The 21,270-nt window shown below is 42.0% G+C and overlaps 1 long non-coding RNA gene across 2 annotated transcripts in view; it reads right to left on the bottom strand.

Annotated features, from left to right (window-relative positions):
- The window catches only part of LOC149470213 (uncharacterized), a 179,264-nt gene that overhangs the window by 125,446 nt on the left and 32,548 nt on the right, over positions 1 to 21,270 (bottom strand). The window lies entirely within an intron of this gene.

The raw sequence follows: 21,270 nt of genomic DNA, 5'->3' as shown, positions 1-21,270 counted from the left end.
TAGTCCCAATTGGAAGATTTCCCCATTATTACTATTCTGGGGACAACCCAAAATGTTTTACTTCTTTAGATCAGGGGTCTCCAAACTTTATTTACAAAGGGCCAGTTTACTGTCCTTAAGATCTTAAGGTGGGCCAGACTGTGGACATTGGGAGTAGAAAATGTCCTGGCATCAGCGGGAGCAAACAATGTTCCATTTTTGGTAATGAGAGGAGCTGTGCTCCATCCTTGTGTCACTGAGGAATCGTGCCCCATCATTGGTGTCATTGGGAGGAATTGTGCCCCATCACTGGCTTCATTTGGAGGAATTGCACCCCTTCATTGGTGTCAGTTGAGGGGAATTATGCCCCATTGTTGGTGTCAGTGGATGACATAGTGCTCCAAGCGCCAGATAAAAGCAAGCAAAGGGCAGCATCTGGCCCCCGGGCCACAGTTTGGAGGCCACTGATGATAATGGTAAACAGAACAGACAGAGAGGGTGAATCCCCCAACAGGGTCAGTTGGAACAATAAAAACTGTCAGGGTGTTCTAATCCATCTCCATACTATCCAAAACTGAAAAAAATGTTTTGCCTTTACCTATACTTTAACTTAAAAAGTACAATAATGTGGTTAACTGATAAACTCCAGAAGATCAAAAAAGAAAGCTTAATAGACACGAGCTAAATCAAAGCCGTGCAAATAAAAAAGAAGTACAGTCAAAGTTCTTTTGGCTGTACTTCTCCTTTGGATCACAGGACTGCAGTTCGTTCTGCACTCCTGTGACCCGTGCCTGCCCAGTCACTGCTCTCTGCTCAGAGGTCATGTGATCGCTGAGTTCTCACACTTAGAGTCGGTGGGGGGGGCCGATGCTGCATCCACCTACGTAAGTATGATTTAGAGAGAAAAAAAAGCAATCCCACACATCTCTTTGAAGATCTGAACTTTTAAGGTCTGGTCTTGGACCAAGAATTGTCTTGCTTTTTTATATGCAGTCAGGTCCATAAATATTGGGACATTGACACATTTCTAACATTTTTGGCTCTATACACCACCACAATGGATTTGAAATGAAACGAACAAAATGTGCTTTAACTGCAGACTGTCAGCTTTAATTTGAGGGTATTTACATCCAAATCAGGTGAACGATGTAGGAATTACAACAGTTTGCATATGTGCCTCCCACTTGTTAAGGGACCAAAAGTAATGGGACAATTGGCTTCTCAGCTGTTCCATGGCCAGGTGTGTGTTATTCCCTCATTATCCCAATTACAATGAGCAGATAAAAATCCAGAGTTCATTTCATGTGTGCTATTTGCATTTGGAATCTGTTGCTGTCAACTCTCAAGATGAGATCCAAAGAGCTGTCACTATCAGTGAAGCAAGCCATCATTAGGCTGAAAAAACAAAACAAACCCATCAGAGAGATAGCAAAAACATTAGGCGTGGCCAAAACAACTGTTTGGAACATTCTTAAAAAGAAGGAACGCACCGGTGAGCTCAGCAACACCAAAAAACCCGGACGACCACGGAAAACAACTGTGGTGGATGACCAAAGAATTCTTTCCCTGGTGAAGAAAACACCCTTCACAACAGTTGGCCAGATCAAGAACACTCTCCAGGAGGTAGGTGTATGTGGGTCAAAGTCAACAATCAAGAGAAGACTTCACCAGAGTGAATACAGAGGGTTCACCACAAGATGTAAACCATTAGTGAGCCTCAAAAACAGGAAGGCCAGATTAGAGTTTGCCAAACGACATCTAAAAAAGCCTTCACAGTTCTGGAACAACATCCTATGGACAGATGAGACCAAGATCAACTTGTACCAGAGTGATGGGAAGAGAAGAGTATGGAGAAGGAAAGGAACTGCTCATGATCCTAAGCATACCACCTCATCAGTGAAGCATGGTGGTGGTAGTGTCATGGCGTGGGCATGTATGGCTGCCAATGGAACTGCTTCTCTTGTATTTATTGATGATGTGACTGCTGACAAAAGCAGCAGGATGAATTCTGAAGTGTTTCGGGCAATATTATCTGCTCATATTCAGCCAAATGCTTCACAACTCATTGGACGCTGCTTCACAGTGCAGATGGACAATGACCCAAAGAAGACTGCAAAAGCAACCAAAGAGTTTTTTAAGGGAAAGAAGTGGAATGTTATGCAATGGCCAAGTCAATCACCTGACCTGAATCCGATTGAGCATGCATTTCACTTGCTGAAGACAAAACTGAAGGGAAAATGCCCCAAGAACAAGCAGGAACTGAAGACAGTTGCAGTAGAGGCCTGGCAGAGCATCACCAGGGATGAAACTCAGCGTCTGGTGATGTCTATGCGTTCCAGTCTTCAGGCTGTAATTGACTGCAAAGGATTTGCAACCAAGTATTAAAAAGTGAAATTTTGATTTATGATTATTATTCTGTCCCATTACTTTTGGTCCTTTAACAAGTGGGAGGCACATATGCAAACTGTTGTAATTCCTACACCGTTCACCTGATTTGGATGTAAATAGCCTCAAATTAAAGCTGACAGTCTGCAGTGAAAGCACATCTTGTTTGTTTCATTTCAAATCCATTGTGGTGTTGTATAGAGCCAAAAATGTTAGAATTGTGTCGATGTCCCAATGTTTATGGACCTGATTGTATATGTTTTTGTACTATACAACAAAAAAGCAAACAATATTTAGAAAAAAAAAAAACGGAACTTTAACCTTCCTTTCAGTCTTACACAGTTGTACTGAAAGTGCTTACTCCTGATTTCACTGCACACTGAGCTTCTTACAGTGTGCATCAGAAGTCAGAGCCCACCTTATTTCCTTGCTAGAGGACATTGAGCATCTAGTGTTGCCTCTCCAGCCTTACTGTCCCTGGCCCACCCCTTTCATTTACTGGATTTCAGTTTTTTCATCCGCAGAGGTTCAGCACCACATATGTGCATTACCTAGTGATCTGCGTGCCAATGAAGCACGCCTACAACATCCACTGCTTACAGACTGACATCCATCTATCAAGGCATTTTGAAATTTACACAACTCATCTCAAGAGTCAATCCCCTGGTCAGGGCGGGGCCTGAACATGGCGGCGGGGGATAGCTCAATGTAGGAGCTCGTGGACGGAGCTCCGTTGTCTGGCCTCCCCAAGCCTCCAGGGCTATCCCCTCAGGCATGCTTTGAGTCCCGTGGCGGGGGACTTACCCTGGCCCGACGGTCCCCTGTTGAGAAGAGGTGGATGCTGGCGTGGAGAGAGAGAGGAGCGGCTGGAGACCGGCAGAGAGAGAGTCCCTGGATGCCGGGAGACGAAGGGGGACGGCGCGATCACATGACCGGCCGCAAAGCATCACTGGGAGATCGGAAAGCCGGCCGGCCGGCGTTTTGCAGTGAGAGAGCTGCGCCGACCTGTTTGCCGGTGACCGATTCAATCTCCCCCTGTCACCCTGAAACCCCTCAAGCTAAAAGCAAACGGGAAAAGAACTTTTGAGACCAGGACAAGGAGATCGAGGAGAGCCTGGGGAGTTGCCCCCCCCCCCCTCCCACAAACGGAATCTTAGGGGAATCGAACGAGAGAGCACTCACAAAGAAGAAAATACATAAGGAGGGTGAGTGACCATGACTGTACTTTATTTTGTACTGATATGAAGCTCTGAGTGGACCCCTAAAGAGAAGCAAGGAGTAAGGGAAAGGGGGGCCCCCGGAGACTGTATAAAAGGTGGAAGAGGCCCGAGGGAAGAAAAGCTTAAAAAAAAAAAAAAAATCAGCAGGGGGTCAGGGAGGAGATCTGAAGGTTAAAGAACTGTTTTTTCCCCCCCTTACACACAAATTTATAAAGGAGTATAAGAAGAATATAAGCCACAGAGAAAAATGAAAAATAAAAACGTAAAAGGAAGTGGGCTTAAAGGGTCCCAGACTGGTACAATTAAAAAATATACCTCCCAAGGAAACGTAACCCCAGAAAGACACCAGAGCAGGACTGAAAAAGGAGAAGTAGACCTTAGTATGGAAAGTAGTCCTAGAGTATCATTAGGCCTTGATACTAGCAACCAGCAAACATCAGGCAATATAGAGATGGGAAAAGATCTACAAATACCTAACAAAAAAGAAATGGCAGAAATGTTTAAAGAATTGGAGAAAACAATAAAACAAGAAATGGTAAATATCCGTAGCGATCTGGGACACCTGTTGGAGAGAGTTGAAGAAACGGAGGAGAAGGTTAAAAGTCAGACCCAGGCTATCCTTGAACTAGAAAAAGAAATAACTAACATAGGGAAAGCCCAAGAAAAACTGTTATATAAGGTTGAGATACAAGAAAACAAAGACAGGAAGAGAAACGTCCTGATACGTGGGGTCCCAGAGAACTCAAAGGGAGAAAGCCTGCAAGAGGTGGTTTGTAAAATACTTAATACTATAACAGACAGACCTGAAATGGATAGGACTAAAATAGAAGGGACTTTTAGAAAAGGAAAAATTCAAAGAATCCTGGGGAAAGAAAGGCCGAGAGATATATTAGTTCAATTCTATGAGCTCCGGGATAAAGAAAAAATCTGGAAGAAGACCAAAGGAAAATCAGTAATTAAATATGAAGGAGGAGACATACAGATATATGCGGATCTGGCCCCAGAGACTCTGTGGAGAAGGAGATCTTTGAGACCCCTATTGGAAAGGTTGAAAGAACAAAATGTGCAATATAGATGGGGGACTCCTGAATGCTTAATAGGATGGAAAAATGGGACTACAGCATACCTCAGGTTTCCAGAAGACTTGAAAAATTTTTTTGACAGTTTAAAAATTCAAAGAATGGAAATCCCTGGCTGGGAAGAACAACAATGGGAAAATACAACGAAGAGAAAAGAGGACCGGCAATTTGTGGGGGGGATGAGGCGGGGGAAGGGGGGAGAGGGATGGAGGAGGAGAAATAGAGCCTTTTTTTTTTTTTTCCCTCCTCTGTCCTTTTTCTGCCCTCACCCCACCGTCCTCGTTTTATTGTGCCTGAGATAAATCTGGATGGGACCTGGGGGGTTATGGGGAGGTTAGACAAGGGGAAGTAGTCCATGGACGGAGTCTTAGCCCAAGGATTAAATCAAAAGTGGATTTTATATTCCATAAATGATTAGTAGGCAAATGATAGGCCTAAAAAGTGGGGGTGGGGGAGGGGGGAGGGGGGGAGTCGGGAGGTTGGAAGGGTGGGAAATGGGAGAGGGGGGATGTTATTTCTGCAAGATAAAAGAAGATATAAAAGCAAGTGAGAAGGGAGAAGGAGGAGAGGAGAAGAAAAGAGAAGAAGAGGAAATGAGAAAAGGGGAGAGAAAAGGAAAATATAGATGGAGGAGAAAAGAGGAAATTTAAGGAAGATGGAAGAGATTCAGTTTATAACATATAATGTAAATGGGATGAATTGCCCTGGGAAAAGATATAGATTATTTAAAGAACTACACCATAGGGCAGCCTCAGTGATATTTCTACAGGAGACACATCTTGAGATAAAGTCAAATGTTAGGCTGATGTCTAGAAATCACCCAACATGGTACTACGCAGACTCCCCGGTTAAAAGAGCAAAAGGGGTAGCAATAGGTTTGGCAAAGAATATTAGGTTTGAGTTGGAAGATAGAAAAACAGACCCAGATGGGAGATTCTTGTTTTTAAAGGGCAAGTTACAAGAGATCGAGTGTACACTGGCCAATATCTACTGTCCTAATAAAAAACCGGAGGCGTATCTGAAAAAAGTGTTGAGGAAGTTGATGGACTTTAAAAAAGGACGTTTGATCCTGGCAGGGGACTTTAACTTTTGTATGGAACCACAAAGGGACGCCACCTCCCATATAAAAAGAGAGGGAAATAGGGCCCTGAAACTATTGAAAAAAGAATTACACATAAGTCAATTGGTAGATGCCTGGAGAATTACACATATGCAAGATAGAGATTATACTTTCTTTTCAAACATGCATAAGAGATATTCAAGACTAGATCATATATTAATAGAACATCAATTAATTGACCATCTGATCCAAGTAGAAATAGAGACAATATCTTTATCAGATCACGCCCCAGTTATTATGAAAATGGAATGGGGGAGGAGGAAATTCGGAGGGCTGGGATGGAAATTGAATGAGACACTCTTAGTGGAAAAGGAAATAGCTCAGAAAATAGGGCAGGAGATCGAACGCTTTTTTAAGGAGAATGAGACAGGTGAGGTATCAACAGCCACAGTGTGGGAATCTCACAAAGCATACATAAGAGGAATATTAATGGCAATTGGGGCAAGAAAGAAAAAAGAAAGAAGGGAGAAAATGAGTGACCTCTTAGAAGAAATAAGTAAAATAGAACAAATACATAAGAACAGAATAACAAAAGAAATAGAACTGAAGTTAAAAAAAAAAGCAAGAAGAATTGAAAGAAGTGATAGAAGAGGAGAGGAGAAAAGTATATAATAGAGTTTTGAGTGAGAGATATAGATGGGGAGAAAGACCTGGAAAATATCTGATGAGAGCCCTGAGGAAAAAGAAAAATAGAAATTATATAGAAAAAATAAAAGATGCTAAAGGAAACATGTTGCATTCAAATAAAGATATCATCAAAGCCTTCACAGAATATTACAGGAAACTGTATAATATAAGCCCCCTGGAAGGATTAGAAAACATACAAAGTGAGAAGAATAAAAAAAAAAAGAAATATCTGGAAATGGCTGGGTTACTAAAACTAAGTGAGGATCAACTGAACTCCCTAGATGCAGATATCTCACAGGACGAAATAAAATTAGCATTGAAGGGGTCAGTGTCGGGGAAAAGCCCAGGTCCAGATGGATATACAGTGAGATATTATAAAAAATTTAGTGAAATTTTAATACCAAAACTTAGAAATTACATGAACGCTCTAGGTGGAGAGATGGAATAAGAAGAGAATCATTACAAGCCCAAGTTGTGCTCATTCAAAAAGAGGGAAAAGATCCCTCACAGTGTTCGAGCTATAGACCTATTTCACTATTGAACACCGACATTAAGTTATATGCAAAGGTCCTAGCAAATAGATTGAAAGAGCTAATGCCAGAATGGATACAAGAGGATCAGGTGGGTTTTGTCCCAGGGAGGGAGGGTAAAGACAATGGGTTAAGATCACTGATGTTAATCCAAAAGAGCAAAAAGGGAAAAGAACCAGTGGTGTTACTCTCTATAGATGCTGAAAAAGCGTTTGACAGAGTGAATTGGAGATTCATGATGGATACTCTGGAAGCCTTAGGTATTGGGCCTAGGATGAGAGAGTGGATAGGGAAGTTGTACAGATACCCTTCTGTGGTTATTGGGGTAAATGGGGAGAGGTCAGAACCCATTGAGATGTCAAATGGAACAAGACAGGGATGCCCATTGTCCCCATTGTTGTATGTTATATCACTAGAACCATTGTTGTCAACAATAAGGCTGAATAGAGATGTAAAGGGAATCCTGATAGGAGATACAGAACATAAAGTTGCGGCTTTTGCAGACGACTTGCTGTTCTATGTAGGAAATCCCAGGATAACACTTCCAAACTTAATGAAGTCATTAAAGGAATATGGAGAACTATCAAACTTAAAGATAAACCCAACAAAAACGGAGATTCTAAATATAAACATCTTAAAAAATGAAAAAGAAAAAATACAAAAGGAATTCCCATTTAAATGGAAAGATAGAGATATAAAATATCTAGGAGTAAAGCTTACAGCCTCACACAAACATCTATTATTACATTACATTACATTGAGTTTATATAGCGCCAAAGGGTTTGCTCAGCGCTGTACAATAGAGGGGGGGACAATACATGAAACATTACAGCAACTACAAACAGCACACGAGGGGTTATAGGGCCCTACTCTTTCGAGCTTACAATCTAGGAGGGAGGGGGTAGTGGTACAGGAGGAAGTGGCTGTGGGGGATGGAGTGGTAGGAGGATCGAAGGAGAGCAGCAGTTAGGTGAGGGTGGGGTAGGCTTCCCTGAAGAGGTGGGTTTTCAGGGAGCGCCTGAAGGTGAGGAGGGAAGGTGACAGTCTGATGGATTGGGGTAGTGAGTTCCAGAGGATGGGGGAGGACCTGGAGAAGTCTTGCAGACGTGCGTGTGAGGAGGAGACCAGGGAGCAAGATAGATGGAGGTCCTGTGAAGAGCGAAGGGTACGGGTAGGGTGGTACTTGGGAATCAGGTTGGTGAGGTAGTTAGGGGCAGTGTTGTGAATGGCTTTGTAGGTCAGAGTGAGTAGTTTGAATTTGATGCGTTGGGCGATAGGGAGCCAGTGGAGGGAGAGGCAGAGGGGGGTGGCAGAGGTGGAGCGGGTGGTGAGGTGGATGAGTCTAGCCGCTGAGTTGAGGATGGTCTGAAGCGGGGAGAGCCTGCACTGGGGTAGGCCGGTGAGGAGGGAGTTGCAGTAGTCAAGGCGTGAGATAATCAGGGAGTGTACAAGTAGTTTAGTGGTGTCTGGGGTAAGGAAGGAGCGTATTTTGGCGATATTGCGAAGGTGGAGTCTGCATGTGTTTGTAAGTGATTTGACATGAGGTTGGAAGGAGAGGTTAGAGTCCAGAATGACTCCAAGGACTTTGGCTTGCGGGGCGGGATTGATGGTGGTGATGTTAGTAGTGATGGATAGGATGGGGGGGGGGGGGGCGCGGGCAGGAGGGAAGACGAGAAGCTCGGTTTTGGAGAGGTTGAGTTTGAGGAAATGGAGCGACATCCAGTCAGAGATGTCGTTTAGGAGGTGAGTGATGCGGGCGGAGAAAGTGGAGGTGAGGTGAGGGGTGGAGAGGTAAATTTGAGTGTCATCAGCATAGAGATGGTAGTTGAAGCCGTGGGAGTGTATGAGTTTGCCAAGGGAGGAGGTGTAGATGGAGAAGAGAAGGGGTCCAAGGACAGAGCCCTGGGGGACCCCAACAGAGAGGGGGAGTGAGGGGGAGGTGGCACCATTGTAGGTGACACTGAAGGAGCGTCGGGATAGGTACGAGGAGAACCAGGAGAGAGATTGATAAATGAGATTAGAGACGAGTTAAAAAGATTGGAGGGAGGAACCCTGACATGGATGGGCCGTATTAATCTGGTAAAAATGGTAATAGTACCAAAAATCATATATAGACATCAAATGATCCCAATTAAACTCCCAGAGATTTTTTTTAAAATAATTAAGAAACTGATAACAAAATACATATGGAGGAATAAAAAACCAAGACTGTCATACGAACTGTTGAGTAGGAGGAAAGAAAGAGGTGGTTTAGGGCTCCCAGACTTTAAAAGATATTACAAAGCGGTAATATTGGCAAGAACCATAGATTGGATATATAATTATAAAAAAAGTTGGGTGAGAATAGAGAATGAACTCAGTGGAATAGACCTGGGAAGAATGATATGGGTGCCAACACAGTATAGGGGTTTAAACGATAATGTAAATACATGCACTTTGAATGTACTAAAGGTTTGGGATAATTTACACAACAGTATGAAATGGACTTTTAATTCAACACTGATTCCACTAAAAAACACAGAGTTTTTTCCCCCAGGCAAAGAAGAAATAGGAGGGAGGTGGTTTAAAAAAGATAGGGTGCAATTGAGAGATATACTGGTGGGAGACGAAATAGGATCATTTGGTGATTTGAAGAAAAAAGAGGGAGAGATCTTCACTAAACTAGATGAATTGCGGTATTTTCAATTGAGGTGTTTTGCTGGAAGTTTGCCAAAACCTTTAAGGACAAAAGAAAATTGGAATCTGTTCGAAAAGGCATTGGGAACACAAGGTGATGGGAAACACGGGATTACTAAAGTTTACAAAATACTCACTGAATTAGACACAAACACAAAGCCAACATATATAACAAAATGGGAAATGGATATGGGAGTTGTGATAGATGAGGAAAAGCAAAGGAGAATGTATAGATTAATTCACGAGAACGTCTCTATGAGAGAAGTAGAGATGAACTATAAGTGTTTGACAAGATGGCACATCTCACCAAATGTAGAAAATAAGATATGTGGAGAGAGTTCACCACTGTGTTGGAGGGGATGTGGAGAGGTAGGCACTATATACCATATATGGCGGGGATGCCCTAAAATCCAGATATTCTGGAAAACAGTAATCCACTTGATAGGAAAATTGACAGAAATAGATATAGAGCTAGACCCAGAAGTATGTATTTTGCATAATATGGATATAACAGTAAATAAATATAAAAAATCAGGGATATGGTACTATATAAATGCTGCAAAAGCTCTGATACCCAAGTTCTGGCGGCGAATAGAGATACCGAAGGAAGAGGACTGGATTGAAAGAGTTGAGCAGATCAAAAAGATGGAAAGGTTGTGTTATATCCAAGAAGATAGGATGGAGGCCTATTATGGGAAATGGGAGAACTGGGAAAAAGCTAGATTATATAGGAAGTATAGGAAAGAATAAAAGATAACAACAGAATAACTTCACTTGCTGATATAAGAAGATGCAGAGAAAAGGTAGGATAGGCAGAGGGGTTTTGGGGTGGGGGGCGGTGCTGGGAGGGAAATGTTGTATAGAGTAAATAAAGTAGAAATGTTGGATATTATAATATTATAGAATATATTTTTATATATACATATCTACATTGTGTTGATGAAATGTATTTAAAATGGAAAATTAATAAATATTTAAATTATAAAAAAAAAAAGAGTCAATCCACTGCTTACAGAACTGAGGACCTATGAGAGGAGTACTGAGGCAAGGTGCTGTTATGTTTTCAGAAGGCCAGCATCCCACTAGCCCCTCTCGCCAGCCATTGCATAGGGAAACACAGAGACCCAGCGATGTCTAAACAAGGTATATCTTGATTGAGGTCAGTGTTCTGGGCAGGCCACTCAAGTTCCTCCACAACAAAGTCTTTATGGATGTGGCATTGTAATTTTCAGTGGAAACACAGCAACTCAATATGGTCTTGGAATGGATTGCCCGACAAGCTCATAGTGATGCTCAGATATCCAGACTTTATTTTATATCGTTTATCAATTTTCAGCAGGATATTCCAGATGCTGGTTTATCCACAAGGAAGGTAAGTGCCAAACAATCACATGACCACCATCTTCCTTATCTTCTGTGGTCCTGGGGTGTCGGACATAGCCGGCTAGCATGAATAGACATGGACATCAGAGGTAAATAATCTTGTGGTAATCTTGAAGCTTTTTGTTACATTTAAAGTAGACATGCATATGTCTTGCTGAGCATGCTCGGAGCTTAGGCCGGGTCTGTCATTGGCACTGGGAGCCGTCAGACTGCTCAATAGCTGAGCGCAGTGAAAGCAAAGCAAGGAGTGTGTGCTGTGCTCTCTGCCTCCCCCTAGAGTGTAGTACCCAGCTCTGTGAGTGAATAGCGAAGTACTGAAACTTTTTATGGGGGGGGGGGGGGGTTGTACATGTTTCTGTGTATGTACATGTGTGTATCTGTACATGTGTCTGTGTGTATGTACATGTATGTGTGTGTGTGTGTGTGTGTGCATGTACATGTGTTTGTGTGTATGTACGTACATGTCTGTGTGTATGTACATGTGTCTGTGGGTACATGTGTCTGTGTGTACGTACATGTGTCTATGTGTACGTACATGTGTCTGTGTGTACGTACATGTGTCTGTGTGTACGTACATGTGTCTGTGCGTGTGTATTTCTGTGTATGTAAATGTATCTGTGTGTATGTGTGTCTGTACGTGCCTGTGTGTGTATACATGTGTCTATATGTGTGTGTCTGTGTGTACATGTGTCTCTGTGCGTGTGTGTGTATGTACATGTCTGTGTGTGTGTACATGTCTCTGTGTGTATGTGTGTGTATGTACATGTCTCTGTGAGTGTGTATACATGTTTCTGTGTGTGCGTGTGTGTGCGTATGTACATGTCTGTGTGTGTGTACATGTGTCTCTGTGTATATGTATGTACATGTCTCTGTGCGTGTGTATACATGTTTCTGTATGTGTATGTACATGTCTGTGTGTGTGTACAGCTGTCTCTGTGTGTGTTTGTTGGTGGCGAGTAACTCTTAAGGCCTGGCTAGTAGCTCAGGACTTGAAATTTTAAGCCTTAGACCAATAGTAACTGAATCATAAAAAAGCTGCTGATTGTTTATCCATAGCAGCCAATCAGAATTGCATTTTAAAGCTGACCTCCAGAAAGCTAAATAAACCGATGAAATACATCAATACAAGTTGATCCATCAATTACCTTCAGTATAACAAGCCTGTCTGATTCTTTTGTAAGCAATTACTGCTGGTGGCTTATAGCTGCTAGCAGTTATGGTGTTCTGCTGGCAGGGAAGACTCCCTGCCAGCAGAATATGTTAGGGAATTACACAATTTTCTGCAACCCGTGGTTGTAAGAAAAAAAATCACATCATCTATGGCTTGCATAACGGAACTGTTTTACCTTTCAAAAGATTTGTAATTCTGTCCAGCTTGTACTGAGTTAACATATCTCTGCTCCACATCACATCTTTGTCTGGCAGAGTAGGAGACCATATTTCTTGGCTACATTTACCCTAGGTTCACACCTAAGTGTTTTCTACAGCGTTTTGCAGAAACACAGTACAGTCTATTTAATATGATTTCCTATGGGACAGGTTCACATCTGCATGTTTTCACCCGATGCGTTTTTTGGAAAGGGTCAGGAATGTTTTTTAACACAAAAAGTTGCAGTTTTGGTTCTATAGACTTCAATGGAAATGCTGCAGAAAAGCATGTATTGTGTTTTTGATGCGTTTTGCGTTTTAAATCTGCAACAAGAACAAAAAAAACACAGGTGCAAAAACGCAATACAGAAACTACTCAAATGCAACGTGCATAGGTTTGAACCCAGCCTTAAAGCAGATCTTGCATTTAAAATAACAAGATCTGCTTATTTAGTCAAATTGCCGACAAAGATGATCCCAAAATATTGCTGTTGCTAAAATAAGAAAAAAAAAATACCTTTGCCCCAGCTTTAGATGCGTCCAGAAGGTGTGGATGATGTCACCATGTCTGGTGCTTCCTGAGATAGCTGGGAGCTCGAAATCTTGTGAGAAGGCAGCTATTCGAGGAGGTAGGTATGGTGACATTATTATTATACAGTATTTATAAAGCGCCAACAGTTCGCTCAGCGTAGTACATTACAATGGGTTACAGAACATGCGACAGTACAATAACAATACAGTGCGATACACGAGGGGTTCGAGGGCCCTGCTTTTTCGAGCTTACAATCTAGGAGGGAGGGGATAGTGGTACAGGAGGAGATAGCTGTGGGGGATGGAGTGGTAGGAAGAGTGGAGGAGGTCAGCAAATTAGCAGGGGGTGGGGTAGGCTTCCCTGAAGAGGTGGGTTTTCAGGGTACGCCTAAAGGAGAGGAGACTTGGTGATAGTCTGATGGGTTGGGGCAGGGAGTTCCAGAGGATGGGTGACACCCTGGAGAAATCCTGGAGGCGGGCATGGGAGGAGGAGACCAGGGTACTAGAGAGAAGGAGGTCTTGTGAGGAGCAGAGTGTGCGTGTTGGGTGGTACATGGATATTAGGTCGGTGATGTTATTTGGGGCAGTATGGTGGACAGCTTTGTACGTCAGTGTTAGGATTGAGGGAGTGGATGAGCTGCTTAGTGGTTTCCGGGGTTAGGAACATGCAGATTTTGGCGATGTTGCGGAGGTGGAGTCTGCATGAGTTTGTTAATGATTGGACTTGGGGCTGGAAGGAAAGGTTGGAGTCCAGAATGACACCAAGTACTCGGGCCTGCAGGGCGGGCCTGATAGTGGCATTGTTGGACATGATGGAGAAGTCAATGGGGGGGGGGGGGGGTGGGCTGGGGGAAGACTAGGAGCTCGGTTTTGGAGAAGTTCAGTTTAAGGAAGTGGAGCGACATCCAGTCTGATATGTCGTTCACTAGGTTTGTGATTCAGGCGGAGACTGATGGGGTGAGGCGAGGGGTTGAGAGATAGATTTGTGTGTCATTGGCATAGAGGTGGTAGTTGAAGCCGTGAGAGTGCATGAGTTGGCCAAGGGAGGAGGTGTAGATGGAGAAGAGAAGGGGCTCGAGGACGGAGCCTTGAGGGACCCCAACAGAGAGGGGGAGTGAGGGGGAGGTGGTAGCGTTATAAGTAACTCTGAAAGAGCGTTGGGAGAGATAGGAGGAGAGCCAGGAGAGAGCGCAATCTCTGAGGCCGTGGGAGTGTAGTTTTTTGAGGAGGAGGGGGTGGTCGACTGTGTCAAAGGCCACGGAGAGGTCAAGGAGTAGGAGCACTGAATAGTGGCCATTAGCTTTGGCGGTTAGAAGGTCGTTGGAGGGTTTGAGTAAGGCAGTTTCGGTGGAGTGTAGGGGACGGAAGCCGGACTGTAGGGGATCGAGGAGGTTGTTGTCGTTGAGGTGAGAGCTTAGGCGAGTGTAGACTAAGCGCTCGAGGAGTTTGGATGTGAATGGGACATCATCTGTGCTTCAGAAGCTGGGGCCAAGGCAAGCTTTTTTTTATTATTCAGACACTTTTGGAAATGATTTGGAGGTGGGCTTTCAATACAATAGAATGGACCTTCTGCTTCATGTTTTCAATCTGGTGTTTTTCAAGCTCATTTTTAGCTTCCCTACATCTACCCTCTACCCATCCACATAATTCAACAGATTTCTTAAATACCTTGTTTCCCTCCCTGCTGTGTAGCGTTGTAAAAGGTAAAGAGGACCAGTCTTTCCCACAGGGAGTCCTGGGATCGGATCCTACATTTCAATACAGATTGAGGAAACCTGGAAGAGCTTATATACAACTAAAGGCACTGTCTACATGGGTGGGCAATTTAATACATTTCTATGAAAAAATAAATGAATTTAAATAAACCTGCTTACCCACGTCTGCTTTATGTATAGTTTCTTATACATTACAACTCTTTAAATTGCATAATATTAACAGAAATTGTGCTAAATTGACTTAAAGTGTTAGTAAACCCCCAACAGTATAATCAGTCTGTATATGCAGTAAAGTTTGCTTGTTACACTCACTGTGGAGCCTAAGGGGTTAATCCTCTGCATTGTGTAAAAAGGCTGTTTGATCCTTACTTCTCTGATCCTCCCCTTCTTCCAGTGTTCCCCTCTTATCTCCTGATAAGACATATTTTGTGGAGTCTCTCTGCACATGCTCAGCTTGGTGTGTATTGCTAGAGATTTTTTTTTTTTCTTGGGAAAGTGCATGCGATAAACAGAGAGCCAATCAGCACTGTCTAGACAGAGGGTCAGGGGTCTTGAAACCTCCTAGAGCCTAAAGAAAACTCCTCCTATAAGCTTTAACCAGTGCTTGGCTGGATACTGATAAAAGTCACGACTGCTCTAAAAGAAAAGGTATTTAGCAGTTTATATTTACAAAAATAATTGCATTTCCATGCTCTGTGTACTGTGGGAGACCACATGTAGTGAATGCAGGGTCCGGAGTTTAGTAACACTTTAAAAATAAACAGGAATGCTTGAAGACATCAAAAATGTCCCCTTGTGTGACATACCACTAGACAAGAACCTGTTAGTATTCATAGACCTGTGGAAGGCACATTCGCCTATCTCCAATTAAATTCTGAATGTGGTCTGTGTAAGGCATGAATTACAGTGAGTGCACAACATGTACAAAGAACACCTACAATTAAGGCAATTAAAGGTATGCCAACTAGAGACAAGAACCATATTGAGAAGATCAAACTTAAAGACACAAATTGGTCAGACGGGGTTTCTTTTCTTAAAATAATGAGTTCATCCTCGTCTTCAGCCCCTATAAGAACATAAAAAGAGGTTGTTACCAGATACTGAAATAACATAAAATGTCCAATGTACAGTCAGGTCCATAAATATTGGAAATCGACACAATTCTAACATTTTTGGCTCTATACACCACCACAGTGGATTTGAAAACTAACAAGATGTGCTTTAACTGCAGACTGTCAGCTTTAATTTGAGGGTATTTACATCCAAATCAGGTGAACGGTATAGGAATTACAACAGTTTGCATATGTGCCTCCCACTTGTTAAGGGACCAAAAGTAATGGGACAATTGGCTTCTCAGATGTTCCATGGCCAGGTGTGTGTTATTCCCTCATTATCCCAATTACACTGAGCAGATAAAAGGTCCAGAGTTCATTTAAAGTGTGCTATTTGCATTTAGAATCTGTTGCTGTAAACTCTCAAGATGAGATCCAAAGAGCTATCACTATCAGTGAAGCAAGCCATCATTAGGCTGAAAAAACAAACCCATCAGAGAGATAGCAAAAACATTAGACGTGGCCAAAACAACTGTTTGGAACATTCTTAAAAAGAAGGAATGCACCGGTGAGCTCAGCAACACCAAAAAACCTGGAAGACCACTGAAAACAACTGTGCTGGATGACCAGAGAATTCTTTCCCTGGTGAAGAAAACACCCTTCACAACAGTTGGTCAGATCAAGAACACTCTCCAGGAGGTAGGTGTATGTGTGTGAAAGTCAACAATCAAGAGTAGACTTCACCAGAGTGAATACAGAGGGTTCACCACAAGATGTAAACCATTGGTGAGCCTCAAAAACAGGAAGGCCAGATTAGAGTTTGCCAAACAACATCTAAAAAAGCCTTCACAGTTCTGGAACAACATCCTATGGACAGATGAGACCAAGATCAACTTGTACCAGAGTGATGGGAAGAGAAGAGTATGGAGAAGGAAAGGAACTGCTCATGATCCTAAGCATACCACCTCATCAGTGAAGCATGGTGATGGTAGAGTCATGGCGTGGGCATGCATGGCTGCCAATGGAACTGGTTCTCTTGTATTTATTGATGATGTGACTGCTGACAAAAGCAGCAGGATGAATTCTGAAGTGTTTCGGGCAATATTATCTGCTCATATTCAGCCAAATGCTTCAGAACTCATTGGACGCCACTTCACAGTGCAGATGGACAATGACCCAAAGCATACTGCAAAAACAACCAAAGAGTTTTTTAAGGGAAAGAAGTGGAATGTTATCCAATGGCCAAGTCAATCACCTGACCTGAATCCGATTGAGCATGCATTTCACTTGCTGAAGACAAAACTGAAGGGAAAATGCCCCAAGAACAAGCAGCAACTGAAGACAGTTGCAGTAGAGGCCTGGCAGAGCATCACCAGGGATGAAACCCAGCGTCTGGTGATGTCTATGCGTTCCAGACTTCAGGCTGTAATTAACTGCAAAAGATTTGCAACCAAGTATTAAAAAGTGAAAGTTTGATTTATGATTATTATTCTGTCCCATTACTTTTGGTCCCTTAGCAAGTGGGAGGCACATATGCAAAGTGTTGTAATTCCTACACCGTTTACCTGATTTGGATGTAAATACCCTCAAATTAAAGCTGACAGTCTGCAGTTAAAGCACATCTTGTTTGTTTCATTTCAAATCCATTGTGGTGGTGTATAGAGCCAAAAATGTTAGAATTGTGTCCATGTCCCAATATTGATGGACCTGACTGTAATTGTCATTTTAATAATTTATTGCTCACACATGCCATAGGTATATGTGGAATTACTCCCCAAAATACATTCTGCTACTTGTCCCGAGCATGGGGGTACCACATGTGAGATATTTGTTGGTAGTCTAGTCAAGTACAGGACCCCAAAATCCAATAAGCACCTTCAGGCTTTTAAAGGGCTTTATTTCCTCACTACACTTCCTGACTACTTATCACAGTGTTGGAGGCCCTGAAATGCCAGAATAGAACCAAACCCCCCAAATGACTCATTTTTGGAAAGTAGACACCCCAAAGAATTTGATAAGAAACATGGTGAATCATTTTGCAGATCTCGTTTGTTGCCACAGGTTTTTGGAAAATAAAGAAAGAAAACAAAAACATATTTTTTCTTTTCTTTTTTTATATTTCAAAACCTTGTGAGAAAAAACTAGATCTGCAAAATACTCACCATGCCTCTTTTTAAATTCCTTGGAGTGTCTACTTTCCAAAAAGGGGTCATTTGGGGGGGGGGGGGTTGGTGCTATCCTGGCATTTCAGGGCCTCCAAAACTGTGATAGGTAGTGAGGAAGTGAAATGAAGAAGTTACACACCTTCAGGCTTTCAAAGTGGTCATTGGATTTCAGGCTCCTGTATGTGGCTAAGCTCCCAAAAAGTCTCACACATGTGGAATCCCCATACTCAGTAGAAGTAGCAGAATGTATTTTGGGGTGTAATTCAACATATACCCATGGCTTTTGTGAGCAATATATCATTTAAGAGACAACTTTGTAGAAAAAAAAACTGTTTTTGTCACAAAAACTTGTGGGAAAAAAAAATTTCCATTGACTCATATTCCTCTCAGCAGATAGCTTAGGGTGTCTAATTTCCGAAAAGGGGTCATTTGGGGGTGTTGGACTATCCTGGTATTTTAGCACCTCAAGAAATGTGATAGGCAGTCAGAAAGTAAAAACTGTGTAAATTTCAAATTATCTATACCATAGTTTGTAGATGCTATAACTTTCACACAAAGCAATCAATATACACCTATTGGGATTTTTTTTACCAAAAACATGTAGCAGAATATATTTTGGCCCAAATTTATGATGAAATTTTAGTTTTTTGGATATTTTTTGACAGAAAAGAGAAAATACTGGGTTTTTTTTTCGCGTTTTATTTTTTATAGCGCAAAAAATAAAAAGCGCACAGGTGATCAAATACCACTGAAAGAAAGCTCTATTCGTGTGAAAGAAAGGACATACATTTTGTTTGGGCACAGCTTTGCATAACCACGCAATTGTCAGTTAAACTAGTGCAGCGCTGTATAGCAAAAAATTGCATAAATTACAGTATCTATACCATAGTTTGTAGACACTATAACTTTCACACAAAGCAATCAATATACACTTATTGGGATTTTTTTTTTACCAAAGACATTTAGCAGAATACAGATTGGCCTAAATTTTTTGACTAACTTTGAGTTTACGATATATTTTTTATAGCTGAATGTAGAAATTTTTTTTTTTTCAAAATTTTTTTGTTTATAGAGCAAAAATACCACCGAAAGAAAGCTCTATTTGTGTGAAAAAAAGGATGTACATTTCATTTGGGTGCAGCATTGCATAACCGCGCAATTATCAGTTGAAGCAGTGCAACGCCAAAAAGCAAAAAAAAGGCCTGGTCAGGAATGGGGGTCAATCCTCAGGAGGGCAAGTGTTGAAAAAAAAAAATACACTGGTATTGTTTTTATTATTAATATTAATAATAATAAATATTTTCGCTGGTTTCTGCTTGCAGAAGTTATAGCAGTTGATGTTTTGAGAAAAAAAAATTATTATACTGGTATACTTTATATTCATATTTATTTCAAAGCATCAACTACTATAAATACTACAATCAGAAAACAGCTAAAACATCTAATAACAATAATAATTTATACTGTACATATCCGTCACCTAAGAAGTCTATTATAACTGCCTTGACTCCTATATATTGCCCTCTATAATACCAGTTTGTAAATCTCCACCTGAGAGCAACACATTACTGGTTACTTTTTACTTTACACAACCCCATTTATACATATCACACGATATCCAGCTATTCTGTTTTCTCTAATAAAAAGAAGGGAGAAACAAGAAAACGGAAAGAGAAAAAGAAATTGAGGCATACTTTGACTCTAATGTAGACTTTGCCACCATTATTCAATGTTCTATACAACATTCTCCATATATTGTGCTGTTTATTCCACCGTTCAAAAAGTCCTCTTTTTTAAGGAGCTACATTCACTGTAATGGGCCGAGCTCAATTCTTTGTTCAGTAATTTAGTATTAACATTACATGCTATTTATGTCACTTTCCAGATATTTTAACAAACCCTAACATACCTTCAGGTAAAGTAACTTACTATTTAGAGGTACATTGTCACTTACTTAGAAATTAATCCGAAACTAAAGGTAACTATTACACACATTATCTAGTCAAATAATAGTATATACAATAACATACAACTACATGAGGAAAACTATTTTCTAACACCTAAGCCACACTTTACACATTGTGGTATTTCCAGTTCCGGTTATTACACGGGATGTCATTAATAGACATATATATCTATTCTGTATACATAAATGAGGTGAAAAATAGAAGCTCTTGTTGCCCCTTTGAAAAGCCTTGCACAGTGAATTACTTTTCAGAGGGCAGAAGTGAAAGCTATCCTTTCACTTCCTGCTGAGTCTACAGGACAGGAAGTGAAGGGAAACCTTCCTAATGACAGCACTGATAAAACGAAAATTACAACTGTTCTTTACTTAAGGGCTTGTAGCACTCTGAAGAGTGGTGGATCGCTTTTCAGAGTATATTTTACAGGCGACAGGGGCAGGCATCCTCATGGCCTGTTTTAACCCCTAAAAAGTCTGCACCACCGCGCTGCAACCGTGTACATTGCACACGGTTGCAGCTTGGACCTATTCACTTGAATGAGTCACATTAGGTGGATTTTACTGGTAAATAACCCATGCCTTTGCAAAGCGTTGTGAGGTGACTTGCTTTTCAGAGGGTGGTAGAGCAGTGGCTGCCAGACATTCAGCAGGTGATATTGCCAGCAACTAAACCCCCCTTTATTGCCAGTCAAATGGAAATCTTGTATGTAAATATCACACCACAAGCCCAGTGATTGAGTTGTGGCATGGGCCCGTTTACCTGAATGGGTCGCATGTGGCAGCTCAGCCACCTGTTTTTACCTCCTGTGGCAGCCGTGTGTGTGAAGCCATAAAGTCTGGAAAAGGTGCACTTCTAAAATTGAAAAATTACCCTCCGGGCTGGTTTATACCAGAATGTGTTGGGGGAAAGGAGAGTTCTTCGCGTTCAAAACGCTACGCCTTTGAGAGCTGCTTTTGGTGTCAATATATTCTTAAGCAAATATATTGCTACAGGGCGGCACAGGTGTGCAAAATCACGTATATATACATGATATTGCAGTTCCGGGTAGGAGACGCACGTGCGCCCTACCCACGCAGCCATTCACGGCCTCGGCTGTCAATCGTTGGGTCCGGGCCAGGCAGTTCTCGCCGGTATCCAGTGATCACTGAGTATCTCCGACAGTGGAGAGACCTGTGTATAAACAACACAGTTCTGTCCCCTGTCAGCTGCTGCACACTGCTTTGTACGGCTCTGCATAGCAAAGCCATACAAAGCAGCGTGCTTACAATGAAACACACACAGCCCACACAGTAAAACAGCACACAGTTAGCCCTTTGATTGCCCCACGTTAACCCCTTCCTGCCTACCAGTGCCAATAGTACAGTGTCAGTGCTTTTGTGTTAGCACTGATCACTGTATTGGTGTCACTGGGGGTCTCAGTGTCAGAATGCCCTCCGCAGTCCCGCTATAAGTCGCTGATCGCTGCCAGTACTAGTA

This window comes from Staurois parvus, unplaced genomic scaffold (assembly GCF_062004578.1).
Source record: "Staurois parvus isolate SC_StPar_1 unplaced genomic scaffold, SC_StPar_1.0 ptg000050l, whole genome shotgun sequence".
NCBI classification, from domain to species: Eukaryota; Metazoa; Chordata; class Amphibia; order Anura; family Ranidae; genus Staurois; species Staurois parvus.
The sequence above is the reverse complement of the archived record's forward strand: the minus strand, read 5'-3'. Positions and strand labels throughout refer to the sequence as shown.